Consider the following 26,057-nt stretch of genomic DNA (forward strand, 5'->3'; position numbering starts at 1 on the left):
TTTTGTGTTATGGAGAAATGCAGAAACGTGCAAGACAATATTGATTTTACGACTCATCTTAAAGGAGAGGTTGCAGGAAGGCAACCCTGCGTGTATAGCATTTGTTCGAGGGCGTTCTGAAAGGTAGTGCCTCCTAATTTTTACGTGAAAACATTCAAAGATTTTTAAATAAAACAAACTGTATTAATCTGGTATCCGGCTCCACGTAAGGTGAATACAAGCCGGAGCTAATGGACCTAGAGGACCAGTCTCGCCGCAACTCTGTGCTCGCAGCGTGAGTGCGCCGCTCGTTACGGCACGTGCAGGCGACAACCAACAGTGTTCCTCGCGGTCAATCAGTTCTGCACTTGGTCAGATATTGTTGGTTACTATCAGCGCTGAACTATAGATCACTGGATAACAACCCCGCTTCGAACTTCGTTTTCTTTCTGGTGGCGATTCGGACTGTTCCTCTGTTTGCTCTTGGCTTATTGGTATCGTATTTTCCGCTTCAGTGTTTAGCCCGACTACCACTTGGCTCCGTGTTCTCTTCTGCAGTCGACCTTCCACCACGCGGATTCCGGTGTTTCTCTCCTGGATTCTCACACGTGACTTGATATCCGCCTACTCCCGGATATAGTATTGGCGACGAGGAAAAAGTTGTTCGGTAGCAAGGATGTTAAATTGGTTTGCCTGCTGGAGCAACAGGAGTAGTTCTACATCTACATGGATGCTCTGCAAATCACATTTAAGTACCTGGCAGAGGGTTCATCGAACCACCTTCACAATTCTCTATTATTCCAATCTCGTATAGCGCGCGGAAAGAATGAACACCTATATCTTTCCGTACGAGCTCTGATTTCCCTTATTTTATTGTGGTGATCGTTCCGCCCTATGTAGGTCGGTGTTAACAAAATATTTTCGCATTCGGAGGAGAAAGTTGGTGATTGGAATTTCGTGAGAAGATTCTGTCGAAACGATAAACGCCTTTCTTCTAATGATTTCCAGCCCAAATACCATATCATTTCTGTGACACTCTCTCCCATATTTCGCGATAACACAAAACGTACTGCCTTTCTTTGAGCTTAGTTAATGCAACAGCAGCAGCTTTACATAGACTTGATGCAGAAGTCTCTTCCGCTTCGAGCAGACGAACTCGAGAGTGCATAAGGCCACTTTGCTCCAGACCTCAGCGTCCCCTGCAGTAGACACACCCATTCGTCCTCCATCGTTTCCACTTTTCAGTGACGCTACGGAGTACTGAGACACATATCTGCATCGACCCAACCTATATTTCGTGGCGTTTCAAGTCATGAATTATTCACTGCGGAGATCGTTATTTCTTTCTTGGGCGTCGTCGGACAATTTTTTTTCTCTCTTTTTTTTTTGCTCCCCAAATTGACGTCTCTTTCTGACCACGTCGCTTTCTCCTTTCAGGAGACATGCACTCTGTTTTCCTAATTCCATTTCTTGTATTTCATAAAGATGTCGATCTCAGCGGTGCATGTTCCTTCAGATATACATGCATGTCTGAAGGACATTGCAGAGTACATCTTTCTTCCTGTACAGGAATCATAGTAATTGTGCTAGTAAAAGACGAGGACACAAGGCGACAGATGGAAGTTCGTGTCGGATGGCAGAGGCTGTTAACGCAGCTACTACCATAAAGCGCAAAATCCGGGTTCGAGTTCCTGTTCCGTATAAATTTTTACTGTCACCAATACACTGTACAGATGGAGTATGATCATATTCGCAATTGCGAATACGTTTCTTGTTCTCCAGTAAAAATTTAATTCTGTGAAAACCGGCAAGGGATTTCGAAGATCATAAAGGGATAGGATATTGTCTTAAAAAGAGGCTATAAGATGAACAGCAAGAAAAATTAAACGACGTTAATGGAATGTATTAGAGTGAACTGAGGTGATGCTGAGGAAATTAGATTCGGAACTGAGAAATTTAAGATAGTAGATTTGGGCAGCAAAATAACTGATGGTAACCGAAGTGGGGACGATATGTAGACTGCCAAAAACAAGAACTGAATTTATAAGAAGGGAAACTTGTGGGTACGTTATAAAATGCAGACTGGCAACAGCAAGAATAGAATTTATGAACAAGAAAAATTTGTTAGCATAGAATATAAGGCCGGCCGGTGTGACCGAGCGGTTATAGGCACTTCAGTTTGGAACCGCGCGACCGCTAAGGTAGCAAGTTCGAATCTTGCCTCGGTCATGGATGTGTGTGATGTCATTAGGTTAGTTAGGTTTAAGTAGTTCAACGTTCTGGGGGACTGATGACCCAGATGTTAAGTGCCATAGTGCTCAGAGCCATTTGAACCATTTAGAATATAAATTTAAAGGTTAGGACATATTTTCTGAGGGAAAATGTGTGGGTTGTAGCCTCGTACGGAGGTGAGGTGCGGACGATAACTACTTCCGACACGAAAATCATGGAAGCTATTGAAATGTAACGCTACACAAGAAAGCTGAAGATTAAAAGAATAGATCGAATAACCAATGAGGAGGTACTGAATGGAACTGAGAAGAAAAGATATTTTTGGCAAAAGATATCAGTTTATAGGAAATATCCTGAGGTATCAAACAGTCGTCAATTTGGCAGTGGAGAGAAGTGATGGTGGTAAAAATTGTAGAGAGAGACCAAGGGTGGATTTCAGTAAACGGGTCCGGTTGTAGTAGTTACCAAAGATGAAGAGGCTTGACAGGATGGACAAGGGTGAAGAGCGGAATCAAACCTGTTGGGTTGAGTTGGTTTGGGGGAGGAGACAAGACAGCGAGGTCATCGGTCTCATCGGATTAGGGAAGGACGGGGAAGGAAGTCGGCTGTGCCCTTTCAAAGGAACCATTCCGGCATTTGCCTGGAGCGATTTAGGGAAAACACGGATAACCTAAGTCAGGATGGCCGCACGCAGGAATGAATCGTCGTCCTCCAGAATATGAGTCCAGTGTGCTAGCCACTGCACCACCTCGATCGGTAATCAAACCTTTCCTTGGACTAATGACCACTAAGAGAACTCCAGTGAAAGCAATTACAACAGTGGCTGCACATTGTTTCATCATTTTAAAGTACGAAGGCGTGCTGAAAAGTAATTCCTCCGAATTTTTTGTGTGATTACTTTTAAAACTTTTTAAATAAAATAAGGTTAAGAACATTCTATATCTTTAGCCTCCGCCCCCGGAGGGCTCCGAATTGTAGCGTGTAGCATGGAAGTTTGTAACGTAATAATGTCGGTACATGAGGAACAGCGTGCTTAATTGAGTTTCGAAATCGAAATGTTCGTCCAAGAAAGGAGCACCCTCTCTTTCAGTATGACAGTACTAGATCATCTCCAACAATCCGACACCTCCGGTTCACTGTCATCGAACGTCCTCCATGTAGTCCCGACTTGGCCCCATCCGATTTTCACTTGTTTCCAAAACTTAATAACACCTTCGAGGACTTCACTTTGATAGTGATGAGGCGGTGCAACCAGAGGTGAGGTTGTGGCTCCGTCGGCAAATTAGAACATTCTACAGTGATGGTATCAACAAACTGACGTCTCATTTGGAGAACTGTGTTTATCCGCAGGCCGACTGTAGAGAAACGAATGTGTCGAGATGTAGAACAGCGATATAGAATGTTGATAAAGTTTGTCTTAATTAAAATGGTTTAAGAGTTTTCCCATATATTCGGAGGCATTACTTCTCAGCACGCCCTCATATGACGAGTTTCACAATCCAAATGAAATTTACGGAAATACGGTCTAAAATAATCTAGTAGGGACCCTGGTGAGATTTTTTAATAGCGGTACGAGCGGAAGCAGGGTTCAGTCCAAGGGGAGGAGGAAGAGAATCAATTTGTTACTGTCTGTCTACCGCCCCCCCCCTCCTCCCCCCGCCGCCAAATCCAATCACCCAGTAACAGTCACCCACACTTTTAATGTACGGCAGATGCCAATGATTCTAGTATAACGCGGAACGCTATGAACACATTTTACGGCACCGTGTACTGCTTGCAGTAGAGGAACAGTTCGGAGATGATGGTTGATTGCATCAGCATTGCTGTGAGATTACCGCGGATGACAATCAGATATGTCCTGCTATGAAATGAAGTGGCACCTCAGAGCTTCAACCCTGACTATCGGGCCGCATGGCGGGTTGCGAGTTGGTACGCCACCACTGTCCAGGGCATATCCAGACACGTCTTCGCTGGTCGTCAGGGCTCAGTTTGAAGCGGGACTCATCACTGAAGACAATACTACAGCAAGCAATGAAATACCAGTCCCCGATGACTGGCGAAGACGTGTCTGGAGATGCTCCGGGCAGCGGTGGGGTACCAGCCTGCCATACGGCTCGACAACCATGAGTGAGTATCTGGGGTGCCATTCGATTTCATAGCAGGAACCCTTTGGTTATCCGTGGCACCCCTATAGCACAGCGGTGGGTCGACGATATTCTACGCCCCATTTCGTTGCCCTTCATGACAAGCCTACGTTTCAACAAGACAATGTCCGCTTGCACACGGGGAGCGTTTACACTGCTTATCTTCGTGCTTTCCAAACCCTACCTTGGCTTCAAGGTCGCCGGACCTGTTCCCGACTGAGAACATTTGGAGCATTATGGACAGGGCCTTCCAATCAGCTCGGGATTTTGACGATTTAAAGCGCCAATTTGACAGAATTTGCACAATATTCCTCAGGACGGCATACAGCCTCTCTATCAATAAGTACCAAGCCGAATAACTTCTTCCATAAGGGCCAGAGGTGGAGTAGTGAGTTACTTACTTGTTCAATTTGTGAAGCTCTTTCTCTTGTGTGCACATGTACCTCACATCTACCGATTTCCGTCACACTCGGACCGTTCCCTCGTGGTGCGTCACATTTTTTTGATCCTAGCTGCATTTTTTATTAAAATTTATTAGCAGAGCTGTTCAAAGCTTTGGTATATATATCGCATGTATCAAACCCCTGAAATTTAAAAGTAGTTGCTTTCGTGCAGCCAACTACTTTCAAGACTTGTTACAAGAAAGTCAGATCACTTTATCGAACATTGGCCACAGTACGGACTAAATTTCCTTTATGTTACTGGAATTTTATGTTAGCGATTGCCGTACATACTTTTAAGCCTTGTACGGAACACTGACGTGGAATTATAAATCTCTGAAACTGGACTGATAATGAATTTTGTACAAACAGTAGTCGCTTAATGGATTCCCTTCCTCTACAAAATGAGATCACCCCCTGCCCTAACGAAGAAGAAGAAAAATCGGATTCTTTTCCTTTATATTAAGCACTTCATCATCAATAGGTACTCAGAGAGAACCAACTGCGAGATTTGTGTGATCTACCGCACTAACATCTCACACAGTATACGAGTTTCTTTCATTTGTTTGATATTAATGTAAATGAAACCGACCAGGGAGCTTATCGTACCATTTGTGTCAGAATTACGCTTAAAAGTCCATTATTCGGAACCGTAGATTCAAACAAGGCCAAAGAACGCATAAAATGAAAGTAAATGCTTTCTGCGGTCCCTTAAATTTTCCATGCCAGAATAAATTTCCGCTAACGTCTTAGGCGAACAGAAGGCAATAAGGTGACTGGTGAATATGGAAGCGATGGGATGAATTTCGATTCTGGATTGGGAGGCGCACACAATGAGTAGTAAGGTGGGGTAGGGCTATTGAACACGTGCACGGGGTGGCAGTAATCTGAGAATGGCCCTCCCAGAGATGGGAGTCCGTGCACAATGCCCAAGGACGCTCTCCTAGCGCTAGAGCGACCCGGGGCTGTCCGCCTAGGATTCAGCTGTCCTCTGCTGTGCTGCTGCGAATATTGCACCGCTACACGTGAGTAGTGCACGTTTCTTCGATTATTATCATCACTGTCCCTAAAAGAGGTCATAAGATGAACATCAGCGAAAGTAAAATAACGCTAAAGGAATGTAGTGAAACTAAATTAGGTGAAGACAAATGACTTAGATTAGAAAATAAGTCCCTAAAACTACTAGATAAGTTTGAGCAACAATATAACTGACGACGGTCAAAGTAAAGAGGATACTACAAGTGCGTTGATGTGTCTATTATCCACAGCAAGTATATAAATATCCCTTTCACAATGTACAATATCTTTTTATTGCTGCGATACGTATTTATTTCCTCCTGTTCATAAAGGCGTCATCTGGAATAATACAATTTTGATTTTGTATGCGATTCCTATAAATCAGGAAACTTTTCACGTCATAATTTTACATTAATAAATTATAACTCAGAGTTATTCGTTTTTCCAGCCGAAATTTGAGCTTTCTCTCACGTGGCCATAGGTTACAGCTCGCACTGTCACTTCACGTGTAAAACTTCGACCCATTTTCTCTTTACGACCTTTCTGTATAGATGCTTTAGAAGCGAAGTGGCAGTGTAACCTGTAACTTATGATCAGACGAGAGGAAATGTGTCGACGCACGTCGGTTTTTCATATTAGAGCTGAGTGTGTTTAGTAAAGTAACGAAATACAGGATTTAAACGTTAAAACAGCTAGAAGTAGACCAGGATGTGTATGTAACAGGATATATCGTAGAATGTTACGTCGATCATTGGTGGCGTTCTTCTTCTGGCTGCAGGATGTTTACGTTGTTGGCGGCTCGGACAGGGCGGCACTGCACTACACTATGGTCATACGCAGTGTTTCCCCTAGAAGAGCACTCTCCGGGATACATGTAGGCCGTGGCTTGGTGAGCTGGTTGGCGCAAATTTCACTGGGTGCACTTTTCATGTATCTGATAAAAGAAATGATAACTACAGCAAATAACGAAAAGCATGGAAATTATGGGAAGTATAGTTGGATTATGACATAGGATCGGTTAATGTAGAGTGGGAAAGTATCAATTTCGGAATAAGAGCACTGAGTGAAGTGCAGCTGCGGAAAAGAGCTATTAAAGAGCTAGAAATTTCAGAATATTTACTTCAAAAGGTATGAAGAGCAACCGGAATAAGGAAGGAAGCAGTTTGCTTCCTACTATGGAATTACTTAACTATTGTCATAATACAACACTCTCTTCTGATCAAAATATGGGGTAGTCAGAAATCGTCTGAAAAGGTTGTGAGGGTGTTGCAGGGTAGGTTGTGTTGAGATAAAATTTTCAAGAAAAAAATCGGTTCGTTGCGCCGTTTCTGAGTTAATTAGTATTGAATTTAGCGCAGATTCAAGCGGCCGGCTAGATACAATTAGTGTCAGCTCTTCTCATAGCTTAGATGATACCGCACGAGACTGCTGAGCCTTTGTCTCGTGGTCGATCCTTACTGCCGTCCCATTTCCAGTTTTTGTATCGCTCTCTTGTTCGATTTTAGGAAATCAAACGAAGAACACTGTGGCACCGCAGTCTCTGGCGGGCGTTCGAATTTGACGGCGCAACGGCCTTATTGGCTATCTTCACTGCTAATTAACACGGAAACAGCGTAACGTATCGAATTTTTTTCTTAGGAATTATTTCTCAGCACAACCTACTCGCAACGCCCTGAAAGCTTTTCAGACTGTTTCTGACCACGCAGTATATACTGTATAAGCATTTTTCAGAAATTCCTTGCTGTGATCAGTAGGTAAATGAATGTTTGTTACACTGAGCAGTATTTGACTAGGTATGTGGCATTATCACTATATAAGAATAGTCTGCCATGTTTTTAGCCCTGATACCTTCATCATATACGTTTTTACTGTGTAAAGTAGTGAAATCAGCGTTATTAGTTTCCTGTTGCGGAGATGAGGAATTTTTTGTCACTCTGAGAGCTCCCAAATACCACGTGCTTTGACGTTGTCTGTGGATTTTCCATTCGTCAAGTCGTCTACTCAGTAGAGTCTCTCCAACCCATTAAAAAATCATAGTTCGACTGCCTGAACTCTGCTCATATGAAGGAGAAGGAAAATTGCTCCAAGGAGGAAACATAGCTTGGAAATGTGGAATAAATTTTCAATGGTTTGTCATGTGCAGTGAATGAATATACGAGTGGCATCATATGGTATGAGTATGGTACGAAGCGTTGTATGGAGGCTGAAAATAATAAAAAGTATTAATAATAAAAAATAGGTCGCTTCCAGTAAAGTGCGGAATACCAAACTTCTATCTGTAATGTTTTAACACAACCCTTTTATATAGTAATCTTGCAGATCGAATGAACGTGAAAATCGTTCTTCTGCATCGCGCCTCAAACCAGAGGTAAATTAAACGGATTACGGACAGTAGGTTTTGATCCATCACAAAATGACAGGCTGATAATTAATTTACTCCATTCCCCGTCCCTCGGAAATGGAGCACTTGATGCACATAATTACGCGGACGCCGCACATGACGACTTTCACAGGTGGCTAATGAAAAAAGTGCCATCTGAAGGCAGGCAGATCAACGGGAACAGTCCTCCTGCTATCGGGATTCCAATGAAATATCTTCGCTTATTAAAGCACACCAGAGTGAGTTTCACAGTTATTACGTTTCATGTACCACGTAAGCAGCTCGGGAGGTATGTAAGATCTGACAGAAAATTGATTTATTCTTTGTGATTTCCTAGGTTGTTAAAATAGGGGGGATGATAGATCTCTACAAGGATGTAAACTTTCTGAGTCCGAAAACCAGGTGTAAATTATCTCCAAGCAGCAGTAGAAGTTAACACATGTTATCATGCATTTCACCGAGAACTTGGAAATACATTGCTCTCGTTGATTTATCCATTCTAAACGCCCCAGGTGATGTTAGGAGAAAGCTTGTACGTTGATAGAATGATGAGAGTCGCCCAGCCATCCGGGCCAGGCCTGAGGCTCACTGCTGGTTTAAATACCTGCCAACGGTGGAAAATCTCGCAAGTTTTCGGGTAGCAAGAAAAGATCATGGAAAGTGTTCCTGGACTTTATCAACCACTACACTTGTTCTACAAAAGTGTGGGAGACAATCAGGACGATCTCCGGTAAATGCAATCTGTCACCAATAGCAGTAGTGCTGAAGCAGGGAGATTTCCAAACACCTGGAGTCGTCGCACTGACTATGGCAGATGATTTTGCGATGGCTAATGCCACTGCTATCCAGAATATAACATTCGGTAGCTGCCGTGTAATGCTGGACTGTGATGTGTTGAACTTCAAAACCAACAATTCTGAGCCATATAACTGCATTGTATGAGGCTTGTGATACTGCACCCGGTCGCCAGCGAAGCCAGTACATCATTCGGTGACCCTTATAAACGAAATCAGAGGAAATTCTCCTAAAATATTTTAAACAGATACGTCAGACAGGACAAGTTACAACTCGTAGGGGCAGGCTATTTTGATGCCCTTCCTCAGAACAGGAAAAGAGCAAACATGCCTCAGTATTTACAGAAAAAGCACGCTAACGAACAGTGTACGAAAGATCCTCGAGCAGATGGTGAACCGTTAACTGGTCTGGACATTTCAGAGCAGGCACTTCCCTCATGGCTCTGTTATGTTTCAGGTGATGTCGATCCACTATTGACAGCCTGACCCTGATAGAGGTGACTATATAGCAGGCTTTCCTATACAGACAGCATTGTATAGGGATATTTTTTGACGCAAATGAAGGGTACGACACCATTTGGAGACACAGTACTCTAGAACAGATCCATCAATGGGGCATCCATTGACATCTACCCATATTCATTTAGTCCTTATTGCTGTTACAGGCTGACCGGTTCTGGCTGCAGAGGTTTCATGCCTTTCGTACAGTACTTCGACGATACCAGCCCAGGGGCCGGTCGTGGCTAGGATGCAATGTGTCAGGACGCCAGCGGAATGCTGAGGCAGCACACCAGCAGCTGGTGGAGATGGTGCCCTAGCTAACCTAGCAGCCAGTAGTGAGTCAGCTACGCGACACCAGTGGGTGGCATTACCTGTCTGTAGCCCGTGGAGGCTGGCAGACGTGTGTAGGCACCCCGAGTTGAACTCAGGACCCTCAGAGGCTAGTCGATGGTCCGGCGATGGGGGCCACTTAACGACCTCGACACAATGGGTCCTGTCCGAAGCTTAGGATAATCAGGGCTAGCTGACGGCTCTTACATAAGCGTTTTACCCATTTGTTGACACTGCTTAATGAGGCTGGAGTAGCTTCGCCGTACATTCGATCGATGGCTGGCGTGAAGACAGCATTGGCCGAAATCGTGACGTTGAAGGACTGTTTCTACCGGCTGATCTGGGAGTTTTTATAGCCTCTTCGATCAGGTGTGTTATCACTGATGATAGGCTCCTGTCACGTACTCAGATACGGAACCTCCGCGACACAACTTAGCGAACTAGTCACCCACTAATGACAGAACGCCGCACTGTGGGGCGCTACGGCAGTACTGTTCCCGCTCCCAGCTGAGGAATTGCATCGGTGAGTGGCTCAAATAACCCTTGCCTGGTTGCAAAAACCTACGTGAAGCTCAGGTTGCAACAATATCAAAATGCTACCTTAGGTACTATGTTAGTGGAGTGTTGTCTGATAATTTTGAGCAGGAGTATGTTGTTCTCGAGTCAAGTGTCTTTTAGTGTTACTCAGTCTTGTACAAATGTTTCTTGTTTGTGTACAAGTTTGCAGTATTCTGTTGCTTCTCTGGCACTACAAAAGCAACTCCTCAGTTGCAACTCAAAGAACTCAGAGTTAAGAGGTTGAAAGACTGAGCTAAGAGACAGATTTTAAATTTTCTGCAGATGAGAGTTTGTATATTCGTTTTAATCGTTCTTTAGACAGAACGTATCTGCTCCAGTTTTATTAAAGTTTTGTTAGATCCGGGCTAGACTATGGGTGCATAGTGTATGGATTACCGAGACCATAGCAGTTGCTTCAAGCACGTTAGCGATAACCACCATGAGAGTATCAGGGTGACCACAGCTGCCCACTCTCTGTGCTGAGGCTGGGGAGCCGCTACTTACCATTCGGCAGCATCTTCTAGTGGTACATCAGGCTTATAACATCCTTCACTATTTTGAATGCACCAGCATACCACACATCTGCTCGTCCGACTGTGGAGCAAATTTTCTCATATTGTCCGTCGCGTGACCTAGCGTCACTTGGTGTGTCGCTAGAGTCAGAACCGACTACCGACCGGGCCTACAGTAATTTTAGATTTAGTGAGGTAGCGAGGCTGCACTTTTACATATATCCATTGATACAATGGTTTGTGAAATTTTGGGTGAGCACCACAACTATGTAGCTGTATCCACAGACAGATCTATGGAGGGAGGGGGGCTCACTTGACTGTTCTGTAGGTTTCCCTAATCGTATGCCGGCCGGGTGGCCGAGCGGTTCTAGGCACTACAGTCTGGAACCGCGCGACCGCTACGGTCGCAGGTTCGACTCCTGCTTCGGGCATGGATGTGTGTGATGTCCTTAGGTTAGTTCGTTTTAAGTAGTTCTAAGTTCTAGGGGACTGATGACCTCAGCAGTTAAGTCGCATAGTGTTCAGAGCCATTTGAACCATTTGAACCTAATCGTATAGTCAATATTAATTGCGTACATTCCAGAATTATACGCGACCCTAGGCATTAGAGCAGATCATATGTGTTCAGACTGCAAAAACTGCTAATCTGCTCCGACCCCAGATGCCCTTCATTATCTAAAACACTTGTATCCAGCGGATAAAGTAGTCGAAACTACCCAGGATGTCCTTCTCCACCTACAAAGTCTGGGGACGGAGATGTCATCCTGCTGGATATGAGGGCACATGAGAATTCAGGGAAACTAATTACCCGATGTAGCAGCCAAGGAGGCGTTTAGTGATAATTAGGTGGTTCAGTGTGGCGTCCTCGTACATGCCATCACTTTGCTGTTGAAGTACATAGACATAGCTACATGGCAACAATAACGCCTGGAAGTTTCAGACAGTAACGTGCTGCTCGTAAAGTCAAGAATACGGCCTTTGCCTACTTCCTTTCAGACACTCAAGACGAGATGAGGTCTTCTCACTCTTCTTCTCATAGGTCACAGCTCTATACTGCGAGAGGGTCTTCCACCGTGCGGTGCTTCTGATGCCACATTCTATAAGGGGCGATCGAAAAGTTTCCCTTCGATGGCCGGTATGCAAACCAGGCAAAATCGCTGTGAGCACTGAGGCAATCATCCCATGGACGCACTATTTTGAAGATACCCGTTTGGTAAAACACCGTGTCGTGCTGCGAGAGGAAGTCCGTAACTGTCAGCTGCTCATCGCTGCCCAACAGGAATCGTCGACCCTTCAATGGCTTTTTGTCGGGACCGAAGATGTGATAATCGCATGGAGAGAGAGCAGGATTATAGCGCTGGTGCTCGAATGTCTTCTACTTGAGTTGGCATAAATTCTGCGTACGATATTTGCGATATGGGGACGTGCGTTGTCATGAAGCTGCAGCATCCCTTGTCGCGCAGAATTCCACGACGGTGATTTTCGACAGGCATACTACCCAATACATATTCTTCATTAGCGTAAGTACGTTTGCCGGTGTTTTCTTTTCGGCACCCAAGAAAAGAATAACAACATGTTGATCCTGTTCGGACGCATTTGTTAAGGTCGCCATAGTTCACATTTCCGCATTTCCTACACGCACGTAGGAAAGACACGCATGCCACCCTACTCCTTTGCCTACATGTCGGTGCTTACATACCCGCATAGGAGTCGCGCTACATAGAATATACGCTGCGGCAACGCCCTCAAACCGGAACTTTTTGATCGCTCCTTATAGCTAACCGAGTTTTGTATTCAGACAGGACTGCAGCGGCTAATTAATCTGGAGATCTGCTATCTAGTTCACCTGAAAATGAGACGAATGTATTAAGACTTCTAAGATTGTATGAACTACCGGAATCCCTTCTTTAATTTGTAATGTACTGTCTGGGTTTTTCTAAGTGCTCAGCCAGTCACACCTCGCTGCATCGGTATTTTAGCCTCTTCCTCGTATTATCCTGTTTGAATAGAAAATTTGATGAAATTTTCAGTATATTCAATGTTGCGTGATAAAGTGGTTCCACTGGTGATCGAGAATGAAACTGAAAGAGAGAGTGCTGTGTTATGCAAGATTGTGTTTTGCCTTCCTTTAATGTTTTAGATTTTTAATTATTTTAGTAAGGCCACTGGTAACCTCGTAGATGAACGCTCACAAACCACAAACACACACACTCTCTCTCTTCTCGAAAATATTAGAGTTACGGAACATCGATATCAAGGTCGTTAGAGGTGGACAGGAAACGGAAATCGTTTGCGGTTTTATTCAAGAAATCATCCTTGAGTATTCGACTAAGGTGATTTAGGAAAATTCAGAAGTCGAAATGAGACACATCGAATGGTGACTCTCACCGGTGTCAAGTAAAAAGGGGCATTGTAAAACATTTTTCTGAAAGCAGGATTGTTTTATTCAGGTTCCAGTACACCATAACTCCCTACTCTTTTGGCTAAAAAACTCTATTTTTTAACACAATGTCTGTTCAGTGCGACGGTCTTACGTAACCTTACTGGGAGGGCGTATATCCCCGCATGGTACCACACGGCTGTTCGTCGTCGGAGCCTACGTCTTGATGCTTCAATAATCTCTCCATCATCCACATACTGCTTTCCGCGGAGTGCATCGTTCATTGGGCCAAACAGATAGGAGTCGGAAGGAGCCGTATGGTCGGTGAGTGAGGACAGTTCAATGAAGTTTCCGATGATAACGGATACCACGCCTCGTTGTGCTTTTGTTCACTGCCACTTCCCCGTAGACATTCTGCAAGCGGCTATGAACATCTGGTATGCTCTGGTTTTCCGCAAAAGGAACTCAGTGACAGCTCTCTACTTGGAACGCACCTCCGTTACAGGCGCCATTTTGAACGCTACATATAGCGTTGTCCCCAGTCGGGACTTCATGAAAGTATAGCGGCTGAAGCGAGAACATTCCACGACCAATTTCGCATTTTTCAACCGGAAGTGACCGAGAAAAACTTGTGATGTATTACTTATAGAACGATTCTCGTACAATTTAGCGTCTCGTCCACGCCTTTGTCGTAAGAAACTGTCTGAAGCTGGACTCCAGTGTCTTAACTGATATGGCCTTCCACCGGGTCTCCCTACATATTTCTTACACTCATGAGCAATTTACTGAATTACCTACAGCAGCTGTATTGGAGAGAAAGAGTGTGCTGCTGTCGCCACGGCGAATGGAGTATTTTGGCATTTTGCATGAACTTTAGCCAGGCCTCCCACTGGCCGTTTCCGTGACAGTCGAACGCAGGATGGGCAAGACGCGATGTCAATGGTTTCAGTATTGTAAGAGCGCATGGAAGGGCCACAGTGCATAAAATCAGTACCCAGTTCAACACTAGGAAACAACAACTGGTCAGCATCTGCACCATCTCTATCGGCCATGTTCTATGTGATAAAGAGGACATTGTCCTATACGTGAACCTCACCTCAATACACAGACACTTGAAACACCACCACTGGACGCTTGAAGCATAGGAGAAGGCTGGGATTTGGCGCATGCCAATGGCAGTATACGACTATGCCACTTGCCAATAGGGCACCATTTAGACATGAGGTGGATGTAAAAATGGTTCAAATGGCTCTGAGCACTATGGGACGTAACTTCTGAGGACATCAGTTCCCTAGAACTTAGAACTACTTAAACCTAACTAACCTAAGGACATCACACACATCCATGCCCGAGGCAGGATTCGAACCTGCGACCGTAGCAGTCACGCGGTTCCCGACTGTAGCTCCTGGAACCGCTCGGCCATGAGGTGGATGTATTCTCAGTTAAGGGAAGTTAACGTAAGATGACGTGGAGACATTGATACAGTTACCATCGTCTCAGGAACCTACTGTATGATCATGTGCCTCTGTTCGTTCGTAAAACTCCTGCATATGCAACAAGGGGACGAACCACCCCACTGTTCCCGGAAAGGTTTGAGGAAGAATTGACGCCCATGAGACAGCTGGTATGTCAATGAAGGTCGTTTTACTTTAGTTCTATTGACGATATCTGGGATGCGACCCAGGCAGACCTTCGTTCTTGGACCAATATCCAGCCAGCACCAGTGTGTTGCGAAAGGCACTTGTTCAGTAGAAGAGATGTGCTTCGCAGTAGCGAAGATGAAGTAGTGGTCGTACTTCTTAACGTATGCATTTTAGATCCCATGTTAACTAGACATTTTTGCTTCGAATGTCAGTTCCTGTTATATCCATGAATATAGTACATTCCTCGTAGGACAACCTGCCGAGCCTTTGATCATGCTTGTCTCTCACATCTTGTATATAGATAAAAGAATTAAATTCAACACAAATTAAAATCACGATGTTCGCAACTAGATAAACAGAACTGCTGCAGTTAAATGAAATCTCGGTACTATCTTCTACATTCGAACAGGGTCCCACAGCAATGTGTCAAGTTCCTAGGCATTCGCAGAGACTAGGCGCGGACAGTGAAGCGTGACAGTAATTTAGTGGCTATCTGATCTCGTCGACGTTGATTAAATTCGCAAGTGCCTGCGTAATTACTGAAAGCATGGATAAATGGGAAACAGTGTCTGACGGGCGTCGGGTGTCAAACGACAAATCGATGAGCCCCGACATTTTCCGGCCGACAAGCAAGCAACGCTGCTCATATTTACCTGGCACTGAACGTCAAGCTTATAATTACATAGTATATAGTTATGAGATAATACAGGGGCTATTATCTGGAATTTCCGTGGATTGATACTGTGTTTCACATCATATTAGTTAGTTTATAGCAAAGTAGTGCGTTACTTCGAACAAGAGTTTTAGTCACTATGTATCCCCGCAATGATATGTCAATATTTATGCTTCAGAGACAAAATGGACTGGAGTACCGAAAATTCTGATGTGGTATTGTTACCCGTTATTGTATCCAAATATGAAACACAATCATGACAAAATTATTTTGGTAACGTCACTATCAGTAACATTAAAATATGCAATCTACACCAGATCAGTGCTCCGCAAGCCACCTGAGGGTGTGTGACGGAGGGGCTTCTGGTACCACTAACTGATCCCCTCATCCCTGTTCCACTCGCGATTGGGGCGTGGGAAGAATGATTGTTGCTGTTCTTACACTCTATGTTGGCGTTTCACCAGCAGCTCGACGACGCCAGTTTAAGATGTTGAGTGTTAATTAAAATCATTCGAGGGCAAAATTTGGTCTCAAGATCACCGTCGGAAATTTCTCGTCTCAACTAGCAGTTCACAGCATTTATGTGTGTCCCTCATTACGCTAAGACAAACGAGGTTAGCGAGGTGTGGCATTCAATCCCCGTCTGGCCATTAAGATTTAGGTTTTACTGTATCTGATAAAAAGTATCACCGAGCGCATTCGGGAGGACGGTGGCTAAAATCCTCTTACGGCCATCCAGATTTAGGTTTTTCGTGATTTTCCTAAATCACTCCAGTCAAATACCGGTATGGTGCATATGAAACGCGCGACTGATTTCCTTCCCAATCCTTTCGTAATCCAATATTGTGCTAATGCCCCTAACGACCACGCTGTCAAAAAAAAAAAAAAATAAATAAATAAATAAATAAATAAATAAAATAAATAAAAAAAGTTCAAATGTGTGTGAAATCTTATGGGACTTTACTGCTAAGGTCATCAGTCCCTAAGCTTACACACTACTTAACCTAAATTATACTAAGGACAAACACACACACACATGCCCGAGAGAGGACTCGAACCTCCGCCGGGATCAGCCGCACAGTCCAGGACTGCAGCGCCTTAGACCGCTAGGCTAATCCCGCGCTGCACCGCGCTGTCGACGGGACGTTAAATTCTAATCGTCCTTCCTTCTTTCAAGAGTATCCGGATACTTATTAGTGGATATTAATATGGGGTGTGTTCGCCCTTCGCTTTTATGACGGTCTGAACTCTGTTGGGACACTGTCAGTGAGATGTCTGAATGTGGAGGAATGGCAGCCCATAGTTCATGAAGAGTCGAAACGAGAGAAGGGAGTGATGATGAACGCCAAAATCACCCCAGACATCTTCACTTAGTTTCAGGTCGGGACTCTGGGCACACCAGTCCATTTCAAGACTATTGCCGCACGGGATTAGCCAAGCGGTCTCAGGCGCTGCAGTCATGGACTGTGCGGCTGGTCCCGGCGGAGGTTCGAGTCCTCCCTCTGGCATGGGTGTGTGTGTTTGTCCTTAGGCTCAAATGGTTCAAATGGCTCTGAGCACTATGCGACTTAACTTCTCAGGTCATCAGTCGCCTAGAACTTACAACTAATTAAACCTAACTAACCTAAGGACATCACACACATCCATGCCCGAGGCAGGATTCGAACCTGCGACCGTAGCGGTCGCTCGGTTCCAGACTGTAGCGCCTAGAACCACACGGCCACTCCGGCCGGCTGTCCTTAGGATAATTTAGGTTAAGTAGTGTGTAAGCTTAGGGACTGATGACCTTAGCAGTTAAGTCCCATAAGATTTCACACACATTTGAACACTTTTTTTTCAGGACTGTTATTGTCCGCAAACCATTGCCTCACAGAAGCTGCTTTATGATAGGTGCATCGTCATGCTGATACAAACAATCACGCCCCCCCCCCCCCCCAACTGTTCCTCTACTGTACGCAGTATACAATGCTGTAAATGTGTTCATATCCTTCCGCATTTAGCGTTTCCTTAAGAGAAATAATGAGATCACCCTCTAACCACCTAAAACACCCCCACAGCGTAACACCACCTCCTCCGTACTTCACTGTTGGCACTATACGTGATAGCATGTAACGTTCTCCAGGCATTCGCGAAACCCAAACCTTCCATTGGATTGCCGCTGCTATATCGTGATTCATCACTCCAAATCACCTGTTCCCAGTTATCCGTTGTCCAGCGGCGTCGCTATTTACACCACCTATGGCGTCGCTTAGCACTGGCTACAGTAATTTATGGGCTGTGAAGAGCTGCTCGACAATTGCAACCCATTATTTTTAACTCCATACGCACAGTTATTACGCACTTAGGAACTCATCACTCCTCCATCTGATTTCATGTGATATTTTTACAGCCATCCTTCGCAATGCTCGACGGTCGCTGTCCGTTAGTACGTGAGCTGTGTATGGTCTCGACTTAGCTGTGGTTATCTCTTTTCGTTTCTATTTCACAGTCACATCATCATCAGTCGACTTGAGCAGTTGTAGAAGGGTTGAAATGTCCCAAATGGAGCGGTTACACAGGTGACATCCAGTGACTGCTCCACGTTCGAAGTCACTGAACTCTCCCGACTATACTACTGGCTATACAACAGTCCCCGTCTCCTTTTACACTAGCGGGTCTGCCTCTCGTAACTTTTAATGGTCGATTCCGCAATACATAGGGATGTCCTGATACTTTTGATGAGACAGTACAGGGCTATTACAAATGATTGAAGCGATTTCATAAATTCACTGTAGCTCCATTCATTGACATATGGTCACGACACACTACAAATACGTGGAAAAACTCATAAAGTTTTGTTCGGCTGAAGCCGCACTTCAGGTTTCTGCCGCCAGAGCGCTCGAGAGCGCAGTGAGACAAAATGGCGACAGGAGCCGAGAAAGCGTATGTCGTGCTTGAAATGCACTCACATCAGTCAGTCATAACAGTGCAACGACACTTCAGGACGAAGTTCAACAAAGATCCACCAACTGCTAACTCCATTCGGCGATGGTATGCGCAGTTTAAAGATTCTGGATGCCTCTGTAAGGGGAAATCAACGGGTCGGCCTGCAGTGAGCGAAGAAACGGTTGAACGCGTGCGGGCAAGTTTCACGCGTAGCCCGCGGAAGTCGACGAATAAAGCAAGCTGGGAGCTAAACGTACCACAGCCGACGGTTTGGAAAATCTTACGGAAAAGGCTAAAGCAGAAGCCTTACCGTTCGAACTCATTGATGGGGACATGCTGCGCCGAGTGTGGGAGGAACTTGATTATCGGCTTGATGTCTGCCGAATCACTAAAGGGGCACATATCGAACATTTGTGAGTGCCTAAAAAAACTTTTTGAGTTTTTGTATGTGTGTGCAAAGCATTATGAAAATATCTCAAATAATAAAGTTATTGTAGAGCTGTGAAATCGCTTCAATCATTTGTAATAACCCTGTATATGTGGTTTCCTAAAATCGATTAAGGTGAACACCGGGTGCTTTATTTTCGAAGGTCTCGTCCTTTGCCGGCCGTGGTGGCCGTGCGGTTCTAGACGCTACAGTCTGTAACCGCAGGACCACTACGGTCGCAGGTTCGAATCCTGCTCGGGCATGGATGTGTGTGATGTCCTTAGGTTAGTTAGGTTTAAGTAGTTCTAAGTACTAGGGGACTGATGACCTCAGAAGTTAAGTCCCATAGTGCTCAGAGCCATTTGAACCATTTTTGTCTCGGCCTTTTCCGGTCACGATCCTTGACATATCAGTATACACTTACACTCCGCCCATAATGAGCATATTATAAGTGGGATATTAAAGACTAGTCTTGTTTCCTTTGTTCCAGAAATACAGGGTGGGTCACATGGTTGAGCCATAAATGTGTATCTTGAAGTTTAACTTGTGTTAAATTTTTTATTTGTATGAAATAACAGTTTAGAAAACTTCGTTCCTGTGTCAGGCATCCATTTAGTGCATGGTATAGCTATTGCAAGGTACTTAAAGAAGCAAGAACAGAACTGTTACTGTAATTTAAGGGCTATTATCGTTTGTCTTGAGGTGTGTGCGTAGGTACACCGTTACACATCGATTCGCGTTAGTATCAGCTCTAAACGACAGTCTTTTGCATCGACACTTACACACACAAAGCGAGGTGTTATTTGTGGTCTATGCCCTATTTCAAACTGGTTTCATCAAAGTGGGTGACCTATCACATTTCCGTACAATATAATAAAGATTCAACTGATTCGGAACCAGCCTCGTACGCAAGAAAAAGTTATATTAAGTTGTAAATACAGTTAGTCTCTCTAAACTATTTATCAGTTCGTACCAGTTTGTGCCATTCAGATCGACGAGGTAATACAGAATTTATTAGATTTTCGTGCGAAGAAACCAGTTAATATCAATATACCTATAATAAACAATACTGAAAAGAGAAATTACTTTTAGTTTACTAAGAACCGGCTTACAATGCCTTCAACTACTCCCGAATATTAACAATTTAAGTCATTAAATATATACGTATAAATACATAAGAAAACATTCCTGTCGAAAGAAACATCCAGAGAAATGTTACAGTGTAGAGAACAGGAAATGAGAATGGTACGACTCTGTTGAGGTACTTCGTTCGTATTTAATCGACTTAGTTCAGTGACAAGTAAAATAAATGCATTTGAGTTCCACAAGAAATATTTCACTATTTCCGACGAACGCCGATTTTCATCATTTGCCTATTCAACGTACGAATGACCCATTCCGTGCGCCATTGTCAATTAATTTTCCACGGCACAGACTGGAAGCCACACAACACCCGTGAAGCTCGTGATTTAGGTTCGCTTCTGACGGAGAGAGATTTGTTCCCCATATGTGCTCGTCAGCGACGAAGCCGTCTGCAAAGAATTCATCTCTCCAGTTTTTCTGCTGCACTTCAATTTGATTTAGGAAGCAGAGCGAAGTGTAAATGTCAACGGCTATAAAATACTACTGCAAACTTCGATATTTTGTGTCACAGAGTTACGAAAGGTTAAACTGGGTGTTCCAGTGCTGCAAAGCAAACGGACAGATGCTCCAGGTAGTGGAGACGAACAATGGAAACAGCGACCTTACGGTCCTTTAGACGACAGAATTTACTTGGGTTTCCTTGATAATGGTTCGTAAAAAAATGTACGTGAATGACACTAGGAGACTGGAGGCTACATAGATAATACATGTGGCTTCTTGGTGACGAGTTTTTAGGCTATTTTGGTGTGGCAGCTGAAAGGCTCGCACACATAAAAGATCACCGGGTTTTCATAAAAATAGTCAAGTATTTATATGTTATATTGACCTAAGATAAAGAGTGTCAGATTCGACAAGGAAATGTTTCAAAGCCCGCCTGCTCTGGTTTCGTATATGCACCGCAGTCGGACAGTCGCCAAAGAAAAGACGCCAAATAACGGGAACGGTCGACACAGTGTACTACCCGACCACGATATTATTGCATTTGAGCTCAGGTGGCCGTTACCGGAAACATGCGGTGATGTTACAGTTAACAAATGCACTAGTGAGTACGCAATACGCATCGAATTGTGAATTATTTCAAGGCAGTTGTGCAAATACTGTCAAGTGGTCCAGCGTGTCCTCGTGAAATATCACGATAAAATCTCACTATAAACCGACGGAAGCCCCCTCACTCCCAGGAGCAATAATGTTGTAGTCGACTAACAGTACGCCGTCCGCTTTATGTGACATGTGAGGTCTCCGCGATCCCCTTAGTCCAGCTACTAGCCGTTGGCGCATTGAACAAAGGAAGGGAGAAAACGTTTTCCGTTCGTGACATTCGTTCAGGGGACACTGGGGAGTCAATCTGATTCATCATAGATGTATCGAGTCTGTTGGTTTGGTAGGGCCCTTCAGTGCAGCAAAGCTTGTGCCACGGATAAGTTTAACGTTGTTTTTTTTTTCACCTTTTGCATTTAGGAATCTTCTCTGGGATTTAGACAAGATGTGACTTGTCTCCTGTTCTATTCAAAGTCAACACAGATGAGCTTGTCAGGACATGGAAACAAAATATTACCTACAGTATAAAGATCAATAGGGAGAAATGCCTTAATTCTCTAATATAGGCACTTGATCAAATAATATTTCAAGAAAGCGGAGATAACTTCAAAGAGCCGTTTAGCACTTTACTTTGTTCCGTTATAAATATAACATGAATATCTCCACTGGTAAAAGAAACGTATGACATTGAAGAGAAAATAGCCTACAAGCTCTAAAATTGTAACAAATAATGTAGCAGGGGAGAGAGTTTTAGCCTGAAACACTTTTCACACAATCGTCTCCAGCCAGCCCTGTAACGGAAGTTTAGTATATTTTCTTATTCCATTTTGAAATGGTTTGCCTTCACTTTATGTGTGCTGCAGTGTTTTTCTGAATGTACAAAAATTATTCTGCAAAAGTAGGATTTTTCAAAATGTGAAAAACTGTTCCAAGGTACTCCATGGTCATGCACCTAAGGATAAATATTCAGTTCAAATTTGAAAGCGTTGCAATCGAGAAAAGCTTGTCAATAATGTATGTAATAGTCCTGTGTGACATTATTACCTCACTACATACCAATAACCGGTAGCTGTAATCAAATTGAGAAATAGCATTATCAAAAGTCAGTTACGAGTCAAACATTCTGAAAACGAAGCTGTTGGCAACTAAAACAGATTTCCATTATCAAGACAGAGAAAACTGTTAGGAAATCAAAGAAACTTAGTTCATTAGCAAACATCTCGTATTACGATACAGGATGGTTCATAACTGACGAAGTATGGCTTAATCGTCTACACGTTATGTTAAGTGACTTAAAATACACAGAATTTTGTTCACCATAAAACTCTATTACTGAAGAAGTAAAAATATCCTCAAAATATATCATAGAGAACTTAAATATGTAGGACTCGTAATATTTACGAACGCTGCATAAAACACAACCCGATGTGTCACAACAAAAACAGTACAAAATCCCGAAAACTGCCTTCTGCGGTCTCTATTTCGCGTTGATTCACGTTATTCTAAAATTGGTCGCTAGACTTGAAACACCGACCACGAAACATCATGTGTTCTTGGGTACACTATCCTCCAGGTGCAACAGTCTTCCCTACTGGAACAAATAACCCACTTTCTGTGAATCGGCAGTGACAGAGGACGAAATTTAGACACTGAAATTCATAACAATACCCTAAAATGTACCGCATTCTGTAGAACAGTTAGAAGCAAACTACTAAAAAAGGCTACGAAAGTGAAACAGATGAAGTTTTACAAAATCATGGCACTATCTACTACGCTCTGTGGATCTGAAACCTGTGTCTCACGCAAAAGAACCTCAGCAGAATCCACGTCGCGAAAATGAGATTGTTCCGTGGTGTTAAACGTTAAAGGGTGCACCAGAGAAGATCCTTTGAGAAATGAAGACATTAGAAAGGGATTTCTAGTTGATTCGATGCACAACGAAATAGATTTAAACTATGACAGATGTTGAGAACACGCAGATAGCATGCAAGAAAATATAATTCCAAAATAAATTCTTAGTTACAGACCTAGAGGAACAAGACAAAGGAAAGACCACAAGAGAGATAGCTGGAAATTATTGACACGAATATGTGAAATTACCTAACCCTTGAAAGAAGAAGAAGATGAAGTAGAAAAAGAAGAAGTAGAAAAATATTCTCTGCAATGAGTTATTGTTTGCAATTATCTTTTCAAAGTTGTGCAAATTCTAAAACTGCATAGTTAAACGCTTGTGTTATTTATGTCTTTAACGCTGTGTAAGATAGCGCCATGTGTTTAACGTGGGAATTATTATCGAATTCCTTTGCGAGGATTCACATTATCTGTCTCGAATCCGTGGGTACCGCATTACATAGTCATGGTAGTGGTGTATTCGAACTGTTTCCAGTACAAGCTGTATCATTTTAGAGCTAAGGACATCTCCTCAAAGTGGATTTTCCCTTGAAATGATTAGTAGGCAGCGTTCCATTCAGCCTTTGTCTAGTCTGCTTTCGCAGTTTAAACACGTGGGAAATGATTTATTACGTAGAATGAATGCTCTTTCTCAGAAAATGTAGATTTGTTTCTCAATAGAAAATCGTAAGTTAAGCAATTCTGGTGTCTTTGCCAGTCTGTGGGTGAATGGGTATTCATACCCCAATATGTATCTTGGTGGCGGGAAGAATTTGTAGTTAACATTTGTATGTGCTGTTCGCATTTGTTCTCAATTAATAACAAATAATTTTGTGAAATCATTTGTATACAAGCTGTGGCTGAACTATTGAATTTACCGATATTAAGCAAAATTTGTTTCTGTCGTTTACATCACTTTTACTTGGCAATCCCCATTATTACTCAACTAAAAAGGGCGTCCATTTTGATGCATTTTTAATTGCTGTATGCCTTGACTCTTCATTTGACTACCAAAGTTTGAAATTGCTTTCATTACCAGACATTGTGACGTGTGTTACTGGACTGTGTTCGTTGCACCTCCCAGTACAACTAGACAACGCACGCCACTACTCTTTATTTCAGCCGGCGGTCGCTGGTACGAGTGTTCCAGTTACAATAATTGCTGCTATATTGAGTAGCGAGAGCAGATTAAAATAGGCACCGAAGAGTTTGACTAGAAGAGTTTAGATTCATTAGAGTTCTACGTTCATGAAAAGACTCATTAACTTTTGTGGGAAACGGTAAGTTGTTTATGATCGAATGCAGAAGGGTTCTTTCAGTTTTACAGGTTCAATGTTGTCAAATGCGTTAGCTTTTATTGTTTTGGATTGGCTAGATAGCAGTAACATCGGCCTCTTCTGGGTTCAGAAATTTTGCGTGTGTGATTCTTTATGTAGAGTGGGTTGAGAGAAAGAACGACTTAACCCATTACTGGCCAAAATTCTATCGGATCATTTCTTGCAAACTTTTATACATATATACGTTATATTGAATGATTAACTGAATAAAAAGTTGTTTTGAAAATTTTCAGTTTATTAGAACAAAAACTACAGCCCTCCCCATTTTTGGGACATTGACCAAATACGCTTTCCAAATGCACAACCTTATTCTCCACGAATAATATTACAAGAAACAACACAAACAATAACTAACGAATGTTTTAATATTATTGAGTGTCTATTCAGTATGAAATAAAGCAAAACACTTGTCGTGTACACCAACAAACGTACCACTTTCTGCTCCATCTCCTAACGCTTTCCTTCTTTTGGCTTCTGGAGGTACAACTGTAGCATTAGCTTCATCTCGGCTGGTTATGAGCTCTAAAGTACCGGCTACATCTTGTACAACAGACTCATTGTTCAGTACATTTTCGTCAATGTCTTCTTCATCTGTTACTACATCTGCATCGGGTGGAATAATCGCCAATTCTACGTCATCATCTTCATCGTCACTCTCTTGATGGTTCTCTAGTTCTCCTAGAATTTCTTCAAGTGTAAGTCCACGCGGCATGTTTTTATCCTATTGGAATCGTAAAATTCGAATAGAATATAGAAAATAGCAGATATAAAGAACGTAAAATGCAATTCTTCTCTGTATAATACGTGTATACAAGAATAGGGCACATCAACAATAAATGATAGTGTAACGTGCCATTGTCCCATTATTGGGACGCCTAATATATATCGATATTGCACTTACTTGAAAAAATCTGAATTATACTTAATCTTACACTGACATCCGTATGTTCATAACAAACACGCCCAGACAACTAAATCACTGCTCATTGTCGTCCAGGAACTACCAGCAGACATACAGTGCTGCCAAGTGCGAGAACAAAATATCGGCAAGTTTATAATTTTCCTGACTTGCAGTACTTAGAAAAAGGTTATTTATTTTAAATTTACAGGCATTATAGCAGTTAGTTGAACCTACAGGTGCAACAATAAAGGCTAAAAGCTCCATTGCTTACACAGAAATAAGTAAAATATACGCGTCCCAAAAAAGGGACAATGGCCAGAAATGGGTTAATAGTCAATTTATAATAGTCCGTTACGTAACATTCATATCCAGAAAAATATAGCTTCAAATTCATTTCAATTCCACGTATGGACTACATAATGATCACACAACTAACCAAAACACGAAGGTTGCTTAGTATTCTTAATATACATATGCCCATGTTAAATATCAAGTCTAGGGTGAATTAACATGGATACCTCAATTGCAAGACGTTATTTCCGCCGAGACTGTATATTTGTATAGAATATTGTTTATTCAAACCACTGCTGTGTAATTTCTGTTATACAGGTGGCTTAAAATTGACATTTCCATTAATATCCAAACAACTAGGACACATCACACTATCGGTAAATAATGAACTTGATCTCTGCAAATCTGAGCGCAGTACATGCTTCCACTTGTTCACCAGCACGAGTAAAGGGTCAAAAACATGGGTACGTCCAATACAGAATTCTGCACAACGCGGTAGGAGATAAGAAATTTGGAAGTGCT

Source organism: Schistocerca serialis, chromosome 3 (genome assembly GCF_023864345.2).
Source record: "Schistocerca serialis cubense isolate TAMUIC-IGC-003099 chromosome 3, iqSchSeri2.2, whole genome shotgun sequence".
In the NCBI taxonomy this organism is placed as follows: domain Eukaryota; kingdom Metazoa; phylum Arthropoda; class Insecta; order Orthoptera; family Acrididae; genus Schistocerca; species Schistocerca serialis.